Source organism: Podarcis melisellensis (genome assembly GCF_964234715.1).
Source record: "Podarcis melisellensis genome assembly, chromosome: 3".
NCBI classification, from domain to species: Eukaryota; Metazoa; Chordata; class Lepidosauria; order Squamata; family Lacertidae; genus Podarcis; species Podarcis melisellensis.
The window spans coordinates 99,438,406-99,458,425 of record NC_138530.1 but is presented as its reverse complement, the minus strand read 5'-3'; positions in this window follow the sequence as shown (position 1 = coordinate 99,458,425).

The window sequence follows — 20,020 nt, the reverse complement described above, 5'->3', positions numbered from 1 at the left end:
TAGCTAATGGGGCCTCCTGCTGCCGCTGCACCACCGTAGCACGATTTCTGTTCTGATCCCGAAGCAAAGTTGTTAACCTGAGGTACTATTTCTGGGTTAGCGGAGTCTGTAACCTGAAGCGTCTGTAACCTGAAGCGTATGTAACCCGAGGTACCACTGTATTTTCATCTGAGGGATGTTGAAAGGTATGGAATCAATGGATTATGAGAGCCTTCTCAAGAGTTTCACACAAAGTCTAAAATGCATTTGGGCTACCATTTTCTTGCTTTCCCTTGATTCTTCTATATTTGTGTTGAAGGATATCACTCAGATTCCATCCTCTCAGTTATTTTTATACTTTGAATTAAATGTGCGCGTGCCCACACCATAGCTGTCAACGTTTCCCTTTTTTAAAGGGAAATTCCCTTATTCTGAATAGGATTCCTCGCAAGAAAAGGGAAAAGCTGACAGCTATGGCACACACACACACACACACAAACATCTCCAGAAAGATAAATGCAGGAAGCAGCCAAGGCTAAAGTTAGAATACGCTAATCTTTCTTTAAAAAAAGAAAAACCTGCGTAGATGGCCTATTTTCAATACTTGATAAATTCCCTGAATGGCTTTCAGTTACTTTATAGTCTATAAGTACTTCTCCCATTTGAGAATGCTTATATTCACCCCGCAATCTGTTTAAGCGCTGTGTGCTTTGCTTCATCCCAACAGTCTCAGATAAAACTAGTTTTGCTACCATTATTAATAGTCTGATCTAAGAAATTATTTTGTTCGTGGTATTCTAAGAACCTTACATTCCTCCCCCAAACAATGGCATAAAAAGAATCCACAGAATTATTCCCCCAGCTATGTGCAATAATTTGGTTTTTTGAGTGTTCCCAGCTATGCTATTTTGGACAATCATGTATTCACACGATGCTGCCAAATGACATTTGTCAGCCATTTTTTACTTAGAGATGGGATTTTTTACTTAGAGATGGCTTACCAGGACAAGAAGTGACAGTGGAAGGCTTTTGGGGAATATATATATATGTTATCAGCAAGGACCCTGGAATGACACTATATTGTGATACAGCATTATCCAGATAGAGGTATTGTGGGAGAATTGCTTGCAACTGTGTTGCCACCAGTACTGACAGATCAATACATTTAAAAAATGGAACAGAACAGTCTCCCACCAAATATGCTGCTGCCAGTACCAGATATCTCAGCATGCCTCCAAGCCGATTAATAGTTTTCTTCCTACAGGGATGCGGGTAGCGCTGTGGTCTAAACCACTGAGCCTCTTGGGCTTGCCGATTGGAAGGTCGGTGGTTCGAATCCCTGCAATCCCTGCAATCGAGTGAGCTCCCATTGCTCTGTCCCAGCTCCTGCCAACCTAGCAGTTCAAAAGCACACCAGTGCAAATAAACAAATAGGTACCGCTGCGGCGGGAAGGTAAATGGCATTTCCGTGTGCTCTGGTTTCCATCACAGTGTCCCGTTGCGCCAGAAGTGGTTTAGTCATGCTGGCCACATGACCCGGAAAGCTGTTTGTGGACAAACACCGGCTCCCTCGGCCTGGAAGTGAGATGAGTGCCACAACCCCATAGTCGCCTTTGACTGGACTTAACCGTCCAGGAAACCTTTACCTTTTTATCTTTACCCTCTGCAAATACCATTTCTTCTTTCTTTCCCTTTGTCTCACCTAACCCTTCTTCCAATGGAGAAAAGAAAAGCTGGAAGCTTTACTCTAGGTAAAATTCCACTATGCTCATGCCCCCTAATTTCTTTCTTGCTCTCTGCTTCCTTCCTGCCAACAATGAACCAAAATTGTTTTAACAAGCCATCAAATTTTGCAACCAGAAAATGGGTGTTACAAAATGGACATGGAAGACTTTCAACTTGGCCCTAAACATCTCACTAGCTCATCCAATCAGTGCAAATGTTTTCTCTGACACAAGTATGATACAATACAACTTTGATCTTAATTGAATAATTTAGGCAAAAACACTGCACAAGTGACAGCTTGATTTTAAAGGGCTTTTTTGGGGCGGGGAGGTGTCAAACTCTCGAGGACACTTTCTACATTCTAGAAAGAACGAGGAACAGTTTGGGAAATCCATCTAGAATTTGTAAAGCCTAAAGTTTTCATTACTGTGATCTCCAGATGTTGGTAGAATAACAACTGCCACTATCCCTGACCAGTGATGATGCTTCCTGGCCTGATGGGAGTTCGGAGTCTAACAACATCTGTAATGACACTGGTTCCCCATTGCTATGTAGAAGAACCACAACAGACAGATCCCCCTACCCATAGCAGTCAACTTTTCCCTTTTCTTGCGAGGAATCCTATTCGGAATAAGGGAATTTCCCTTAAAAAAGGGGAAACGTTGACAGCTATGCCCTTAATGGAAAGCATAGATATATGTGATCTGGTTAGATCACAGATGTCAGGAGAGGGGCCTCCAGGTATTGTGGAACATCATCTCCCATCACCCCTAGCCAATGGCCATCTTTTAGGACTTATAGAAGCTGCAGTTTAGCAACATCTGGAGGGCCAATCATTCCCCATGCCTGACCTATGCTGATCGATTTCTCTACCTGCAGATGATAAGCTTTGACTTCATTACCACTCTTTTGAATCATTTAAGGCTCTTAGCGTTGTTGTCGCTGTTATTCACAAAGCAAGCATACTTTTATATAATTTGTCTGGCCTTTTCAAATGATGTATTGCATCCCTTCCCCAAGCTTATTTCATAACAGAACCAAATGCATTTTATGGGCTTGCTGCAACATCTGAAAGTGGCAGGTAACAACCGTTAAGGGTTTTGTTTTCTTTACCTTTTAACCCTGACATTGGCTCTTTGTCAAATTAATGGGCTTGCTTATGTACCCTGCACTTGACATGCTGCTGTTAATTCTTTTAAATGCAGACACAGTTAGGTACAGAAACAATGCTGAATCCATAAAGCTTAGTCTTTCTGGATCTTTTCCCACTTGTACTTTCTGTCTAATAACAGTATTTTATTTTATTTTTTAAAAAAGAAGAAAATGATGAAGTTTAGTCTCTGGTACAAGTTCTGGAAGAGAGCCACACCCAGAGTTGTTGTTTTTTAAAAAAATATTTTTTATTAAGTTTTCCATTTTTATCGTAATAACATCATATCAGATCACAAAAGAAAAAACGATTCCAAGATTCCCTCCCCCCACGACTTCCCTCAACTTCCTCTTCCAGTTTTTTACATATTAACTTCTCCTGCTTGTTTTATTATATCTTAATATAAAATTCTTTAAAATCAGTATTGTTATGTTCTTATCATTTTAACATCATCTTTGTAAATTCTGTATTCATGTTGTGAATTGTGTTTGCTCAAATCCTGCTAGTGAGTCCATTTCTTTACATTGTTTCTGTAGATACAACATAAATGGCTCCCAGTCTTTACACCCAGAGTTTGACACTTGTGAGACAGTGTGGTGTAGTGGTTAGGGTGTTAGACTAGGGGCTCAGCTATACAGCTGCAAATAAAGTATTTTAAATGTCTTGTAGAGTGCAATATACAAATGTGACACTAGATGACGATGGTGAGCTATGGCAAATTGAATATATTTTTCAAAATGTTTTTTTTTAAAAAAAACAAAACAAAAACAACATTTTCACAGCATTTCTTATATGTGTGTAGATTCCACCTAGGATCTGAGACACTAGGGTTCATATCGCTACTCAACTATGAGCACCCACCCACCAGTGATCATCCTTTCCTCCTAAGGCAGGCACAGGCAAACTCCGGCCCTCCAGATGTTTGGGACTACAATTCCCATCATCCCCAGCTAACAAGACCAGTGGTCAGGGAGGATGGGAATTGTAGTCCCAAACATCTGGAGGGCCGGAGTTTGTCTATGCCTGTCCTAAGGTTTTGTGAGCAATTTACTGTGTTCTCTGTGTGTTGTGCAGTGGAGTTGCACACACAAGCATGCACACACACAGTGTTAGAGTACTGTTGATGCAAATCAGAAAGCCCTTTCTGCTTTCAAAGCCCAGAGAACAACAACAGGCACTCATAGGCAGAGACGATGCATTTGCGGTCTTCTCAGTCATAACACTAGAACTCAGGGACATTCAATGAAGCTGAATGTTGGAAGATTCAGCACAGATGAAAGAATGTACCTTTTCACTGTAGCTTTACATTAAGAGCAAGAGTGCACCAAGCACTAATAATTATCCTCCATGCTTGGGAAGGCCTAAGATCATTCCTCCATTTTTTCAGATGGAGGAAGTCTTCCTCTTTGAGTCTAAAAGCCTAGCTCCTTACCGTGGCTTTACAATGTTTACATTAAGCAATATAAGAGAAAATTTTGCTTGGTGTTCCAGTGGGTTGCATGAGAGACTGTAGGCATATGAAATATATATATTAAAAAAATACAATAGTTTGCAGAATTCACAGAGAAACAAATAATGTACTTCTCTGTCAGTTCTGCAAACTATTGCATATTTTCCCCCCACTATATCAGGGTATCTTTGCCAGTTTGAATACAACTTCTCATGAATATTGCTAAATAGGTTTAGGATAGTGGTGAGCCCTCTGACAGTGATTCGTGAACTGCTGCGATACTATAGAGTGTTCATATATGTTTCAGTTGAAGCTCTCAACAATAGGTTTCCAAAGTTTTCAGCTTCAGGGAGGGAAGTGAATCAGCAATTTGGTGGAGGATGCCACAGCCAGATCCAAGGTATAATTATTTCCCACCTAGTCATTTTCACACTTTGGCAACCTATTTGCAAAAACTAACAATTCCAATATACAGATATAGTGCGTTCAGTTGTACATGAGGGTCAGTTTCAAAAAAATCCCACTGGAAAAATTGTTATGTCCCTGTGGAGATGGCAGTATTGAGTCAGTGGCTCATGTGTTCTGGCTTGAGCTCTGTATAAAGATTTGAGGAGTGAGGTCATTACCCCTCTATTATTGTCCATGCTGGGTTGCTCAACCATTGATACTGTGTCCTTTCTTTTAGCAGAACAAGATGATTAGCTGACTGCAAAAACTGCAAAGTTTTTAGCGGGTGCAATTAGAATAAGATTTTTTATTTGATTATTGATGTAAACCCCCAAAATGTATTTTACATAGTTAGGTTTTTACCTCTCTCTCCAGTACATTTTATTTTATTTTACTGCTATGGTTAGCGGCTGATGCAAATAAAGATTCTATCTATCTATCTATATCTATCATCTATCTATCTATATCTATATCTATATCATCTATATCTATTAGGTATCTGAAGAAGTGTGCATGCACACGAAAGCTCATACCAAGAACTAACTTAGTTGGTCTTTAAGGTGCTACTGGAAGGAATTTTTTTTGTTTTGACTATGGCAGACCAACACGGCTACCTATCTGTATCTATATCTATATCATCTATATCTATATCTATATCATCTATATCTATCATCTATCATCTATCATCTATCTCTATCTATCATCTATCTATCTATCTATCATCTATCTATCTATCTATCTATCATCTATCTATCTATCTATCTATCTATCTATCTATCTATCTATCATCTGTCTATCTATATCTATCTATATCATCTATCTATATCTATCTATCTATCTATCTATCTATCTATCTATCTATCTATCTATCATCTATCTATCTATCATCTATCTATTTATCTATCATCTATCTATCTATCTATCATCTATCTATCTATCTATCTATCTATCTATCTATCATCTATCTATCTATCTATATCTATCATCTATCTATCTATATCTATCTATCTATCTATCTATCATCTATCTATCTATCTATCTATCTATCATCTATCTATCTATCTATCTATCTATCTATCTATCATCTATCTATCTATCTATCATCTATCTATCTATCTATCTATCTATCTATCATCTATCTATCTATATCTATCTATCATCTATCTATCTATCTATCTATCTATCTATCTATCTATCTATCATCTATCTATCTATCTATCTATCTATCTATCTATATCTATCTATGCCATAGCCAGAAGGGGTTTTGTGGGCCAAATACAAAAGGCTGAGCAGGAAAAGGTAGCAGGATTTTAAGGAAAATAAGGAGTGCAGAAGTCTGACACAAGGTTGTTACAGGAAGAGAGAAGGGCAAGCCATGAGCTGAAAAACAGTTAAGCCGGTGCAAAGAAAGGAATCTAGAGGAGCAGAGACAGCAGAGACCCAAAAATACAGTTAAAATGACACCTAGGTCAATTGAAGTTACACAACAACTCTTGCCACTGCATTGGTTCACAACTGATTTTGTCCAGAAACTTACACATAAAGAGAGAGCCTGTATGGTAGAAGTAGTTAATGTGTCACACTAGAATTGGGAAGACTTTGGTTCAAATTCTCACTTAGGCATAAAGCTTGCTGGGTGACCTTCAGCCAAACACTATCTCTCCCCAGTGGTTTCAAATTTCAGCGGCACTTTCTGTGACGCCAAAATTCAGCATACTCCCCCATTCTGGCACTCGTCTTCCATTCTAAGTCATTATCGCGGCACCCCTGGCAGCGACCATTGTGGGCAACCCAGTTGCACTCCCCTAAATCTGCCTCTGCTCCCAGACTTACTTATAAGGTTCTTGTGTGAGGATAAAAAGCAGGAAAGCATCTTAGAAGAACAATAGGATAAAATGACAGCCAGACAGTCAATATTGCTTGAGACAGCTTTCCCAAAACATTTTAACTGAAAGAACTTCTCAGCTTTGGCCACTAAAAATCTGTCAGCATTTATATCAGATGTGGGGAATGGTTGGCCTTCCAGATGTTGATGGCCAGGGATGATGTGAGAGGTAGATCAGCAACAGCTGTAGGGGACAGAGATTCCCCATAAATGATTTACATGTATACAGTGCAGGCTTATGGGTGTAATTGCAATCATTTTTCATGAAATGAATGATTTAGTGGGTGGGAAAATGAATTTTAGAAGCAGTGTGTATTAAGAGAAAAGACCCTTTCAACCAAGCTGAGCAAGATCATATTAGCATGCGTGTTAGACCTATTTTATTTCACACTTGGAAAGAAATGAGACAATAGTAGTTTAACACTTTCTAAAGTAAAATCACTATAGTATGTTTTCCAGGCTAGAAGATGCAGCCTTAACTCAGCCTTAACGATATGTAAAACTCACCATTAAAAGGTGTCTGTATGGGAGAAATCACTAAAGTCTTTGAAAAAGAAATGCATCTGATGCCTGATTAAAATGAACTGTATTTTTATATGAGCTCTTTTCACTAGGAATTCAGGGCCAGTCTTCTTTAGGGAGTGCATGGGTGCAGAGAGGGGAGAAAACAGGAACTTGGTTCCTCACGGGGAACAATTCAACATCACGCTAAGATGAAATGTTAAGGCATTTTGGAATGACACACCCCTTACTCCCCCACATACAGTTCCAGGGGTTCTCCCACTTTTCTCCCGAGCCAATTTTGGGGGTGTGCTGGGGGAGGAAAGCACCATTGCATAAGCATTGCACAGGGCTTCCGCTGACAGGACACATTAGCTGAATCCCACCCTCAGTCTTCACGTTCAGGAACAGAGCCAATTTTATTTTATTTTTATTTATTTTTTCTAAATAGTAAATTTTATTAGTATTTTCCACATCGAAACCCCCCGAAAAATAGCAATACACAAAACACAAAAACAAGCATATAAAAAACCAAATCAAAATCTTACAAATTAATAATATAAACCCTGAAAATGAAAACATTGACTTCCACCAATCCCACAGCACCTCCTTTACCTCTCATTGTATCTTCCTGTTTTCCTGTTTTCTAGATATAAATCCCTCTTTCTTATCCTTTCACTTCACAAGGTTATTCCAGACTCAGCCAGATCTCTGTCCTTGAACCTTGGCTTTTAAGGTATCCATTTAGGCACTCCCATTGCTTTTTCACTTCACTTTTGGGTTTTTGCCTTATTATATCTGTCAATTTGGCTAATTCTAAATATTCTGAAAGCTTACATAACCATTCTCCACTAGTGGGAACCGAGCCAATTTTAGCACCTGCTCGTTAATTGTTTCAAGCACTATCAGATCAATGAGTGCAGGATTTGTCTCAGGTCAAAGACCAGCAGAAATGGCCAATACAGGCAACTAAGTCCTATCTCTGCAGAAAGATGTTAAGTTGGCCTGCATTGGAAATTCCCCCATGGCCCAGACAGTAGGATCATGGGTCCAGTTCTCTGGCAATCCTTCGCAGCTGAGTTCTGACATGTACTCTCCCTGTTGAATTTCTAGCACTGCTAAAGATTTTTTTTAAAAAAATGATTATTCCTTTATTTCAGCAGGCATTTTGAGTAAGTTTTCTGATTTCACAGTTTTAGTTTCAGTTTATTCTAACTTTCTAGCCTTCACACTGCTTTGAGGCTACCGCACAAAGTGGTGTATACATTTCTGAAATAAAATAAGTAAGATCTGAGGCTCTATCAACAGTAATAAATGAAAGAAGGCTAATGCAGCAATTTCCACTGAAAGCAAATTTTCTTTATACACTGGGATCTCAGGATAGAACAACAGTAACCTGTTCCTAAATGCATCCTGTACTATGAACAGAATCACATCAGTGCTGCCTTTGGTACAAAACATGCACTACAAGTACTGAACATGCATTAGAAGAGACAACAGGGAGAACAGCAAAAAAGAAAGGAAGGAAGGAAGATGCTAATTTTCGCACTAACCTGATTGACAGGCTGTTTCCCCTTGTTTGGAATTTATTTTACGAAGGCACAGCTGTTCTTTATCTTACTAGCAATTTTCAGGTCATTGTTGAATGTGGGCCAAAACCTGAGTTGCTTGATAATTTTTGTTGTTGTTGTTAAATTTCTAAGTCACAATTTAATGTGCATTTATTTCCAACGCAATCAATATGGATGCCATACCAATTTGGACTCCTTTAGATTTATTTCCTTAGCCTTCCATTGACTCATGCAGATGTGATTTACAGTCATCAATAAGTTCCTTTCTTTAGTTGGTTCTGAGTGTGCCCTTTGATTTATAACTCTCTTTCGCTCTCTCTTTTAACAACTGAGAGCAGGGTGAAAACAAAGCAAACAAGCCCGACACTCTGAAAGCAAACTGATGTAACACAGGCTGCAGTCCTAAACAAAATTAAGAACACAGGAAGCTACCCTATACGGAGTCAAACCATTGACAATTTTGTAGTCACTTAATGGCTATGAATTTCCAGAATTTCAGACAGGTGACATTCCCAGTCCTACCTAGAGGCGCCAAGGATTTAACCTCGGATCTTCTGGATAAAAAGCTGATGCTCTGTCACTGAGCTCCAGCCATTTCCCATGGTTCTTTCTGGTTCAGATGATCTTTCATGGTCACAGAAGACAGTGGAACTTTCCGTCAGGTAAACATGCATAGGATGGTGCTAGCATGCGTTAACAATGCAATTCTAACCAATCCCACGACTATTCAGAAGTCCTAATGAATTTGATGAGGCTGGCTCTTAGTAAGTGGGCTTATGATTGCAGATGAAGATGCTAAAAGAGATGGGGAGATGTGTGTGTAGAGACCTCTGACTTCTGGATGGCTGAAATGCAACCCACTGTACAACGTTATTCACTTCTGCCTGGCAGACACTCGCCATGGTTTCAGACAAAGATCTTTTCCAGCCCTGCATGGAATGAAAACCATGTTGTCTGCCAGGGAGCTGTGGTATTTCCTGAATATATTTCAAGCAAAGCTAGCCAGATGAGCAACTAAAGACTCACCAAAGCAGGATGGATTTTGTAAGTAACGAAGGGACCTGATGGAACATTCCATGTTTTGACATCCAATTGGGGGGGAAACCTCTCTCTGATCATCACCTGCCTGTCTTCAGAAGACAATGATGAACAGAAAAGGCCCTCTGATAAACATCTGAGCTGACAGGCAGGTTGACACAGTTGTATAGATATCCCAGCCTGAGGCCGTGTAGGGCTTTAAAAAGGTCAATGTCAGCACTATGAACAGAGCTCAGAAGCAAACCAGGAGCCAACGAAGACCTTTTAACGCTGGAGTCATGTTCACAGCATTCAGCCTCTTTGATGCCTTTGTCTATGTATATGACTGTGCCTCTCTCTAACAAAAAGGATTGCTTCCCCTTGTATCTCTTAGCAGACCCAACACAGTCAAGCCCAGGAACACGAGCATCCAGGAACATCTATTGGAGGGGCGTCTTCTGGGAAATTCTTATCCAGCAGTCTGCATACCTCTGAGATTATCTCTGCTCACTTATTTGTGAGAAAGGGCTTCAAGAGTAAACCCCAAGGAAAAATCGGTACCTTGCGGGACATCTTTGGGAGAAGAAAAGGCTAAGGAGTAAACCCTACACAAATCCAGAGTGGAGTCCCTAAGACGGTTCAGTGGCATCCTGTTTGCCTCCTTCCAGCAACTGGTGCAGCCAAGCTGGTGCTAGATGTATTGCTCTGCTTTCCTTTGAGCCACATCAGCAAGGCTGAGAGTAATGTCATCTGGGTAGCTCAGGACCTCCATACACACTTCCCAGATTTGCACCCCAGGAAGGTCACTGTGGTGCTGCTAGTGTAGCAAGGATAGTGTGGGTGGCAGCAGTTATGAGTTACTGATCTCTGCAGCCCCAGCCGGTGCTGTGATTCTCCTGCGGTTTGACTTCACCTTTGGAGATGCACTCCCTTGTCTCTTGAGAGATGCCAACGACAACTGCCTGCGTGGATCCTTGTGGCCCTCCCAGCCAGCCACCGAAATATCACAACGAACTTCACATCTACAGAGTTCTGCCTCTGTTCCGAATTGACCCAACTCTTAGGCAAGCTTCCAAGTACGGACAAAGTGCGAAGCAAAAACATGCCAACACAATAAGGAAGGCGACAACAACCCTGTTCTTATTGGTATGTTGATTCTTAATTTTTGTGACACTTTATCAAACGATTGTTTGAATATTATGAATTATAACCTGTCATGGGAACCTTATAATCCAGGGGGGAATGCTTTAAATATCTAAATATTCAGCAACACTCACCTTCTGATTATTATTTTTCCCCATATATCTTCTTTGGTAAAGGTGATACGAAAGCAATTTCTTCAACAGAACTCTTCTGTACTTTGTCTATAGCCATCTATGAACAAAGATGTTTGCGGACTAAAACAGAATGATAGCTCACTAGGGTTAAATCATCAAAGAGACACGTATAGTTTCCCAAGAATTTCATCCAAATACTTTTTAATATCAACTGCAAGGACAATCTTATTGCATTTCTATGCCCAAAATTTATCTATCATCTATCTATCATCTATCTATCTATCTATCTATCTATCTATCTATCTATCTATCTATCTATCATCTATCTATCTATCATCTATCTATCTATCTATCTATCTATCTATCTATCTATCTATCATCTGTATAAAATCCCTGTCTGCTATTCATATTTCAACTGTATTTGCATATGGAAAGAAGGTTTGTTTAATCTTTTGCCAAACACTTAATCTTTGAAAAATCTCTGCTGAGTCTATTTGAATAATGAGAGCACCTGCCTACCATGGCAAAGCTGATGAGCCCCAAGCAAAATATCTACATGTTAAAAGATGTGTGCACGAACTCCACTACGCTAGTGGAAGTTGAGATACGCAGCTGGCATGAAAAAATATACCAGCAGAACTGCCCGGATATGCTGGCAGAATACTCTGCCAGTTCAGCTGTTTTGCCAGCCAAGATGTATCTTGTCAGAATTATATTGCACAAACAACCTTTGCCTCTACCCCTGCAGTGGGGGAAAAGCATCTCCCATACAGGTGATATGCTCAATCCTTTCTGTAGATAAGTCCCAATTTAGCCCCATAGCTGGTGGACAAGGGCAAAGCACCATAATCTATGGCCTGTGAAAGTGTGGAGGAGAGGACTGTTTTTATTATGATTATTTTGCTGTTAGGCTGTCTGTCAGTAGGCTTTTTACTATGTTTTTTATCACTGATCTTTTGTAATGTGTTTCTAATGTTGTATGCTGCCATGAGATCTTTTGATAAAGGGCAGTATATAAATTGAATACATAACAATAATAAAAATAACCAAGGGAAGGGGAAACATTTGCTGTAACTAACTGATGATTCTGTACTGTGGGAGGGATTGCACTAGCAGGACGCAGTGCAATAAGTGCTGCTACTGCAAAATGTGCTCCCTTCTTCTTACCCTGTGCCCCCCTCAAAAAAAGTAGCTCTACAGGGTTGGGAGAACCCTCAGAACAGTGCAGAGAACATGGAGGTGGGGAGAGATGAGAAATCATTTCATCTGGCAAGCAGAAATGTTTGCATGGGCAGAAAGACCATAATAGTATGAGGTTGAATTCTGCTCAGTGTCTCGTTCTCATCGTCCCATGGACAAGCAAGCTCTGGGGAAACAGTGAGATGAAAACAAATTGCAGGTAGCCCCTGATCTCTCTTCTCCAGCTCTCTCTCTCTCTCTCTCACTCCTATATGTGGACAAGAGCAAGGGAAAGGGGGTCTGGACTGCTGCTGGCATCCCCTCCTCCTGCAAGGAGGAAGGTATCCACCTGGCAGGGTGGGGCAGAGGTGGAGTCTACACAAGAAGGAGCACTGCAGCCACGAACTCCTGAGGAGACCACATTTGGACAGTGCTTAGGAGCTTCACCTGTGTTGCAGGTGGGAAGGGGAACAAGGGCTGTGGTCCCCCATGGCTGACACAGCTCGGATGGCCAACTTTGCCACCTCCACTACTTAAGGCAGTTGACACCCTCCCTACTGGAGTTGCTGGGAGATTGCAGCAGTATTTCCTGGTGTGGCCTAGGGCCTGTAGGGTATGGACCAGCTGATGACCTAGGTCTTCCACATGGTTCTTAGCACTGAGCAGGGCTCTTGGCCCTGGAAGGGATGCTGAGGGTCATCTAGGTCAACCCCTTGCAATGCAGGAATCTCAACTAAAGTATTCATGACTGATGGCTGTCCAACTTCTGCTTGAAAGCCTCCAAGGGAGGAGAGTCCACAATTTCCCAACAGAGTCTGTTTCACTGTCGAACAGCTCTTACTCTCAGTCTTCTCTTTTCCAGGCTAAACATACCCAGCTTGTGGTCTATGATTACAATGTCTCAATGCTCAAGGGAGACACAGTATTGTGTTTTATTCTACCTTGTCTTCTCATCCCCACCCTCCAAAATTGAACAGGTATTCAAGCTGGTAGAATTGTTCCAAAATTCATTGCGGTATACCCTCAAGGGTGCATTCTGGAGCCATAGGTACACAGAAAGCTGCCTTCTGCTGAATCAGAGCATTAGTTCCCCGATCTCACTATTGTCTACATTCACTGAACCTGGGACCTTCTCCATGGAAAGCAGAGGCTGCATCACTGAGCGACACCCCTCCCCGCCCATTTTCCTCATCTCAGTCACTGAAGCAGATGCCAGCCCTACCATATGCATATCAATACGGCAGTCTTATGTACACACACTTTGGAGTTAGGCTTATTGAAGTCAATGGGACATACATCTGAATAAACACAGAGGAGCAGAAGTGGGCTTCACAGCACTTAAAAATGGAGCACAAAACCATTGCACCCTTTGCTGCTTTTCATCTGCCTTTGACCCAAGCCCCTTGTGCTACTGCAAGATCCTTTGAAAATACTTTCTTCTTTTAAATAATGAAAAAAAAACCGTAACTGCGTAAATGCTCTCTCATGTGATCCTTCTGATGTGCCAGTTAGAGTTACCATATAATGTTTCTTCTGGGGAATGTGAGGGGTCTGAAAAGGAAATGTTTTGAGCAAGTAGCTAGGGTGAGGATATTGTAGCCGATATCTCAGCTCTCTATCTGTCAGACACAATTTTTGTTGGGGGAGTCAGATTGAAAGAGATGGGTCCAAGGGACTGCTCTTTAAGGAAATTAAATTATTATCCTGATAACGTTGCAAACTGTGACTAGAAAGGCTGCATGCTTCACGACACAGAAGTATTCTCCCGTACAAAGCTGAGAAAGATGAATGGTGTTGACTTCGAACCTAACTCCCACCTACTGAGTGTTGGGAAATAAACTACTGGAGCAAAGTCAGAACACCCAAAATGACAACAGAGATGCTTCTTTAGCTTATTTAATACTCCTACATAGCTGGGGGCATCTACTTCCACATTTATATTTTGCAGGAATAGGGTATGACAGTAGTAATATGTTTATCCTGTCAACATCCTGCTTGATCTTTCTGATCTTGATCTTTTGTGTGCCTCATTCTTCCTCCCATCGTTACTTAACTTGCCCTTGTAAAACTCGTGAGCAGCTCTTGACAAACTCTTCTCTGAGATACTTGGAAATCTAGATTTTCAAAGAGACAACAACAACAGCAAAAACTCACAAGCAATTCTTTCCTTTTCTCTCCACCCTCTGTTTGTCTTGCACCAACATTTTACTTCTTTAAGTAAAGTCTTGAAATTGCCACAGATGTTAAATTGCAAAGAAAGCAATGGAAATGTATGCAGTCATAAAGCTTGCGAGACCAGATAAAATACCTGGTTGCATCCTTTCCCTTCAAGTAAAGTTCCAAAGGTGGGGGTGGAAATGCACGTTGGCACTCAGGATAAAGTTCTTCCCAGCCCCATTGGTTAATTGACTAGCAAAGATATGGTCAAGCGGTGGTCTTCATGCACTTGGTGAGAGTCTACGTGAAGATCTCGGCTCTGCAGAGTTTGATTGATCTTCATAATGCGATAATGTTTGTAGTCCCTGAGAAGTCCAAAGCTAAGCATCCTCAGGGTTAAGAAATGTTTACACCCAGTGGCGGTGACATTATAGACAAAGTACCATAGGAAATATTATGGGATTTCCCCAGCGCCAGTCGCACCATAGCCAGCTGGTTGTAAAGTCCTGAAAGCAATCTGCTAATTCACAATAGAGGAAGGGTGGTATTCAACTAAATTTTACTGAAGAGTAGAACCATGGAAATTAAAGCACATGACTAAGTCCGTTAACTTCAGTGGGTCTACTCTGAGTAAAACTCAATTGAATACCACAAGTTGAAAACACCAGTTGAATACCACAAGTGTCTCCTCCACCAGCCAGCTATCTCAGTGCTGCTGATGGAGTTCCCCAGCATTATTCAGCATGCATTTAGCTATTTATTTATTTTTTAAGTCTGTAACTCCACAAATTCAATATTAGGGCAGATTTAATCCCTCTCCCCTTCCTACCGAACAGTTTATCTGTGGAGTATGGGCATTTTAAAAGGGAGCCCAGATTGGGGGCGGAAGAGAATCCTAACTGTTCCATGCATGCTCTATTGAACCAGAAACACCACATCTATTTGATGGCTGTCTATAGAAAATGTGGCACCATATATATACACTTATGAAGAACTCAATTATCCTATCAATTATCACCATTCTCTTGTAGGGTACTGTTCTCTATAAGTCAGAGTAATATAAAACATTCCCCTTTACGGTGATACTGTTTCTTGTTTATTCTGTGGTCCAAATCACGGTGTTAGTTCTTGGCTTAAGAAACCCATAACAAACACCATAAGACTTAGCTATGCATGCAACACCATGTCTACTAATTGCAAAGAAAAGCATATAAATCCAAACCAAGGCAAGCCACGCTTGTCCCAAGATTAGATTAGCAGCACAAACCTTTCAGTGTTGATGCAATATTAGTAAAGGCTCATGTGCAACGAAAAGCAGATCGAGCCAAGAACAACAAGAATTCCACCGGTTCAAAGGGGCTCATTGTAAGTGGCATGGAAGAATGCCTTAGAGGGTTTTTATTTTTGTGCAGGTTCCTCCTGCAAGAGGGTTGGGGGACCCTCCAGAGCAGTTGGGGGTTCCTCTCTGCACTGGGAGAGAAGGGAAAGCATTGCTGCTTATGTCCTTCAAAATGTGAGCAGCTGGCTGCACACCAAAATAGAGTGCTGGTATGACCATTGATCTTCCAAACATAGGATAAAACAGTGTCTATTTTAAACCTGTATGTTTTAAATACGGCCCACAACTGCTCATCTAGGAACAACACCAACAAAAATGGACTTTTGATGATGATCTGATATTACTACCTGCTACTCCTGCTGTTTATGTAAATGTTGCCAACATGATATTAGAAGGAAGCATGGGCCGAATGAAAGACAACTGCCAAGGGGGACATCAAGAAGGAGGGAAATGACATACTGCATAAGTCAAATTGACGTTTTGCTAGGGGCAGTGGCAGAGCTGACAAAGTATTGAATAGCTATGGAGTATAAATACAGGTGGAGTAAGTGTACGTAATGTCTTGCATCCTGGGGGGGGGGGATGGAAACACCTTGTGATGTACAGTTAATAGTGCCATGTATTTGATCAAGGGATGCTCTATATTCCATAAATTCCGTGGGTGTTATATAACACCCTTCACAGGAGGCAAAGGAATGTGATAAATGGAAAGTAACCAGCACGCACCAAAGCACTGGATAATCAACTACCTGTGTGCAAACCTAAATTTACAATCATGGTGTGCAGGCTTTCTCTACAATCAAATTCTCCATATCAGAAATAGAAATGCCCCCATTTCCAGGGTGGATTATGAAATAAGACAAATGAGATGTGTATTCCTGGCCCCAAACTGTGCCCACAATCAAATCCACACAGTCCAGTCTTTGCATAGTAATTGTAACCTCAGTCGGAAAGTGGAGAGAGAGTCCAAGGTACGCTTTCTGGCGGGCTGTGGTCAAAATTTGCTTGGGAAATTAGACATTTGAGCCCATGGAAAGAAAGACTGGAATTGGCTCTAAGCCAAAATATTTTAGGGGACTCCCAACATTCTATCTAGTAGAGATTTCTGTGGACTCTAGAATTTAGCAAGCTACTGAGATCTTTTAAGCTAAGGATGGGCAAAAAAACCCCTCAAGCATTTAAAAGATATTCCTCTGTGAAAATGAGGGCTGCTTTTTTGCTGCTTTGGCAGCAGAGGAGAAGATGTCTCCAAACGCTTCAGAAGAGATTTGTTGCTTCCTTCAATGGGTCACACCATGAAGTGTTGTTGCCAGGAAGATGTGGAGAGAGTCTCACACTGATTCCTCCTAGCCATGCTTTCCTGGTAAACACAGAAGTCAGAAAACAGGAGCTAACCATGGTGCTGATCCCTATCTGGATTTCATTTAAATGACTTGCATTGTTTACCAATCATTTCATTGTCCTTGTTTAACTAAGTACATTTAAAGGAGAGAGTGTAAAAGGAAGAATTCATTTTCACTTATTTTTATTGCCTTGGCTATATATTTTTGTACTTTTACAAGTTAATGCATTTGCATTTAAGTCCCAGTGATTTCTGCACTTGTTTCTTTCTTAGAAGTCGAATATTGCCTACATCCTGGTCATACTAGTTGACTAAATGTTGTTGTTTCAGGAGGAGACTGAAGGTAATTTGAAAAACTTAATATTGTGACCCAAGAAGACTTCATTTACCAAGGGTCAAAATACTCCTAGCTGGAATTTTCCCAGGTCATGAGTGGCTTGTACCATACCAAAGAAAACAAGGCAGAAAGTGTGTGTTTTTCTGGAGGGGGAACGGGGGGGGCAATATATTTAGTTACATTTAGTGGGTTAGAATTGTTGCTATAGAAGATTTTCCATTTTCTCTTGTATAAAAATAATGCTTGAACTGCTTCGGTAAAAGTAGAACACTTACTGCATTCAGAAAACCTGTTCGAATGACACACTTTTGAGATGACCAAAGCCACCTTAAAAAAAAAATACCCATCAGGTTTATTTCCAGCTAGTTGTGTGTTATTGAGAGAATGGTGGTCATAACTTCCTCTTTACATAGGATTCAGGTATGGCAACTAGGTAAGAGTGCTTAGCACTAAGAGAGGATTCCATCATTTTCGAGGTCAATAAACAAAGGTGTTCACACATTGTCTAATTACAAAGCAGGAGTAGAGCGACCCAGAATTACATATTAGTATTGGCTTGTCATAAAGCATTATTAAGTTATAGCCTAAAATCAAGCAGGGAGACTTATTCACTAGATATACTAGCTGGCCTTCTGCAGTTTCACAGCTTCCAATCTTGTAAAAACATTGCCTTTCAGGGCCCGGTTGTTTTAATCTCTCCGAGCCAAATACCTCCTGCTACAGTCTTTTCTTCCAGCTTGTAAGAATTAATGGCTGCTATGATCTCCCACTGATCTTCCTTCTGTATTCCAGTCTTGACACATTTGTATGTATGTCTTTGTTAAGGATTCATTTTATCCCATTAATTATTACAGAAGTCTAAGCAAAACTTTGCAATATGAATGAGAAATTTGGGGAAGTACAATTTGAAAAGTCACAGTTTTCAGTTTTGTAGACAAACTACAGAAGAGCCATGTTTGGTGGCTATATTAAAATGTAACCATTCAAAACTAGTCTTGTGTGAAACTAGTAATATCAATTCTGGTTTAAACTTTTTTTCCACAAACTGAAATAGAAAATTCAGCTGCCCATTTGGGTTGTAGCTTGTCCGAGTCCTACTACCATTTCTTCAACATTACCATTTGTTCAGGTAAAGGTTCTGTGTTTGTAAACTGTTTCATGGCCTTCATAGTCTTAAAGAAGTATTATAAAACATTATCTTGAGTGCTTTGCTTGGGCTGGCATTTCATCATGAATTCTGTAGTCTAGGTGCTTCTAACACAAATCTTCTAATTTTCAACGGATCATCACAAAAGTTTTGTAGAGATCTACAGAGCTGCAAAAAATAATTCAGCCTGCAAGTGAAAATATCAGGAAGTATCATCATCACATAATGCTTAATGCATTGGTATCAAAACCCACAAGAAGTTAAGAGCATGTCGTGTGTAGGTGAGCAATAAATTCTGCAGCATCCATTTCAGTAAGTCTCCCAGTAGTGATGTATGGAAGTGAGAGCTGGACCGTAAAGAAGGCTGATCACCAAAGAATTGATGCTTTTGAATTATGGTGCTGGAGGCTCTAATACTTTGGCCACCTCATGAGAAGAGAAGACTCCCTGGAAAAGACCCTAATGTTGGGAAAGATTGAGGGCACAAGGAAAAGGGGACGACAGAGGACAAGATGGTTGGATAGTGTTCTTGAAGCTACCAGCATGAGTTTGACCAAACTGCGGGAGGCAGTGGAAGACAGGAGTGCCTGGTGTGCTCTGGTCCATGGGGTCATGAAGAGTTAGACATGACTAAACGACTAAACAAAACAACACACTGTTTCAGAATAATACAGTGATACCTCGAGTTAAGAACTTAATTCGTTCTGGAGGTCCGTTCTTAACCTGAAACTGTTCTTAACCTGAGTCACCACTTTAGCTAATGGGGCCTCCCGCTGCCACTGCGCCACCACCGCATGATTTTTGTTCTCATCCTGAAGCAAAGTTCTTAACCCGAGATACTATTTCTGGGTTAGCAGAGTCTGTAACCTGAAGCATCTGTAACCCGAGGTACCACTGTACTGTACTTTAGGTCCTGCTTCTCCCAGAGTTCAGCAAAAGACCTACCTGAAGAAATTTCAAGTTCAGATGTCAAGGCTTCACAAAGTATAGAATCTGTTTTCTGATTATCCAAAAGGGAACAAAATCAGGAGAATGCCCCTTTCTTAATGTGTTTATTGGGAGGTAGTTTCTTGCATCACTTTCTGCTTTCAGTCTGTAGCCTCTAGTTTAGGGATAGACAACTTGTGTCTCTCCATATGGTCTCTGACTCCCATCAACTTCAGCCATGGGTGTTGTAGTTGTCCAACAAAATCTGGATGATCAAAGGTTTTTCACCTATACTCTTGTCCCTCTCTCAAGTGGTTCAGTGAAGGGGAGTAAACTCTGAACTTTAAATACTAAAAACGAATAAACTGCCTATTCATTACACAAGTCATGTAGGAAAAGCTAGCTGAAATTCAATTTGAAAAGAAAAAATAATTTCAGCAAGATGTAAAAAGCCCATGGCAACCTGTAAGGGGGGGAATTGTAAATGACGCTAACTTCATTACAAAACAATAATTGCAATGTACAAGGCAATGTTTCTGCAGTCCTGTTTTTCATATTACCTGGAATTAGAAATATTTCCCCCATGGTTT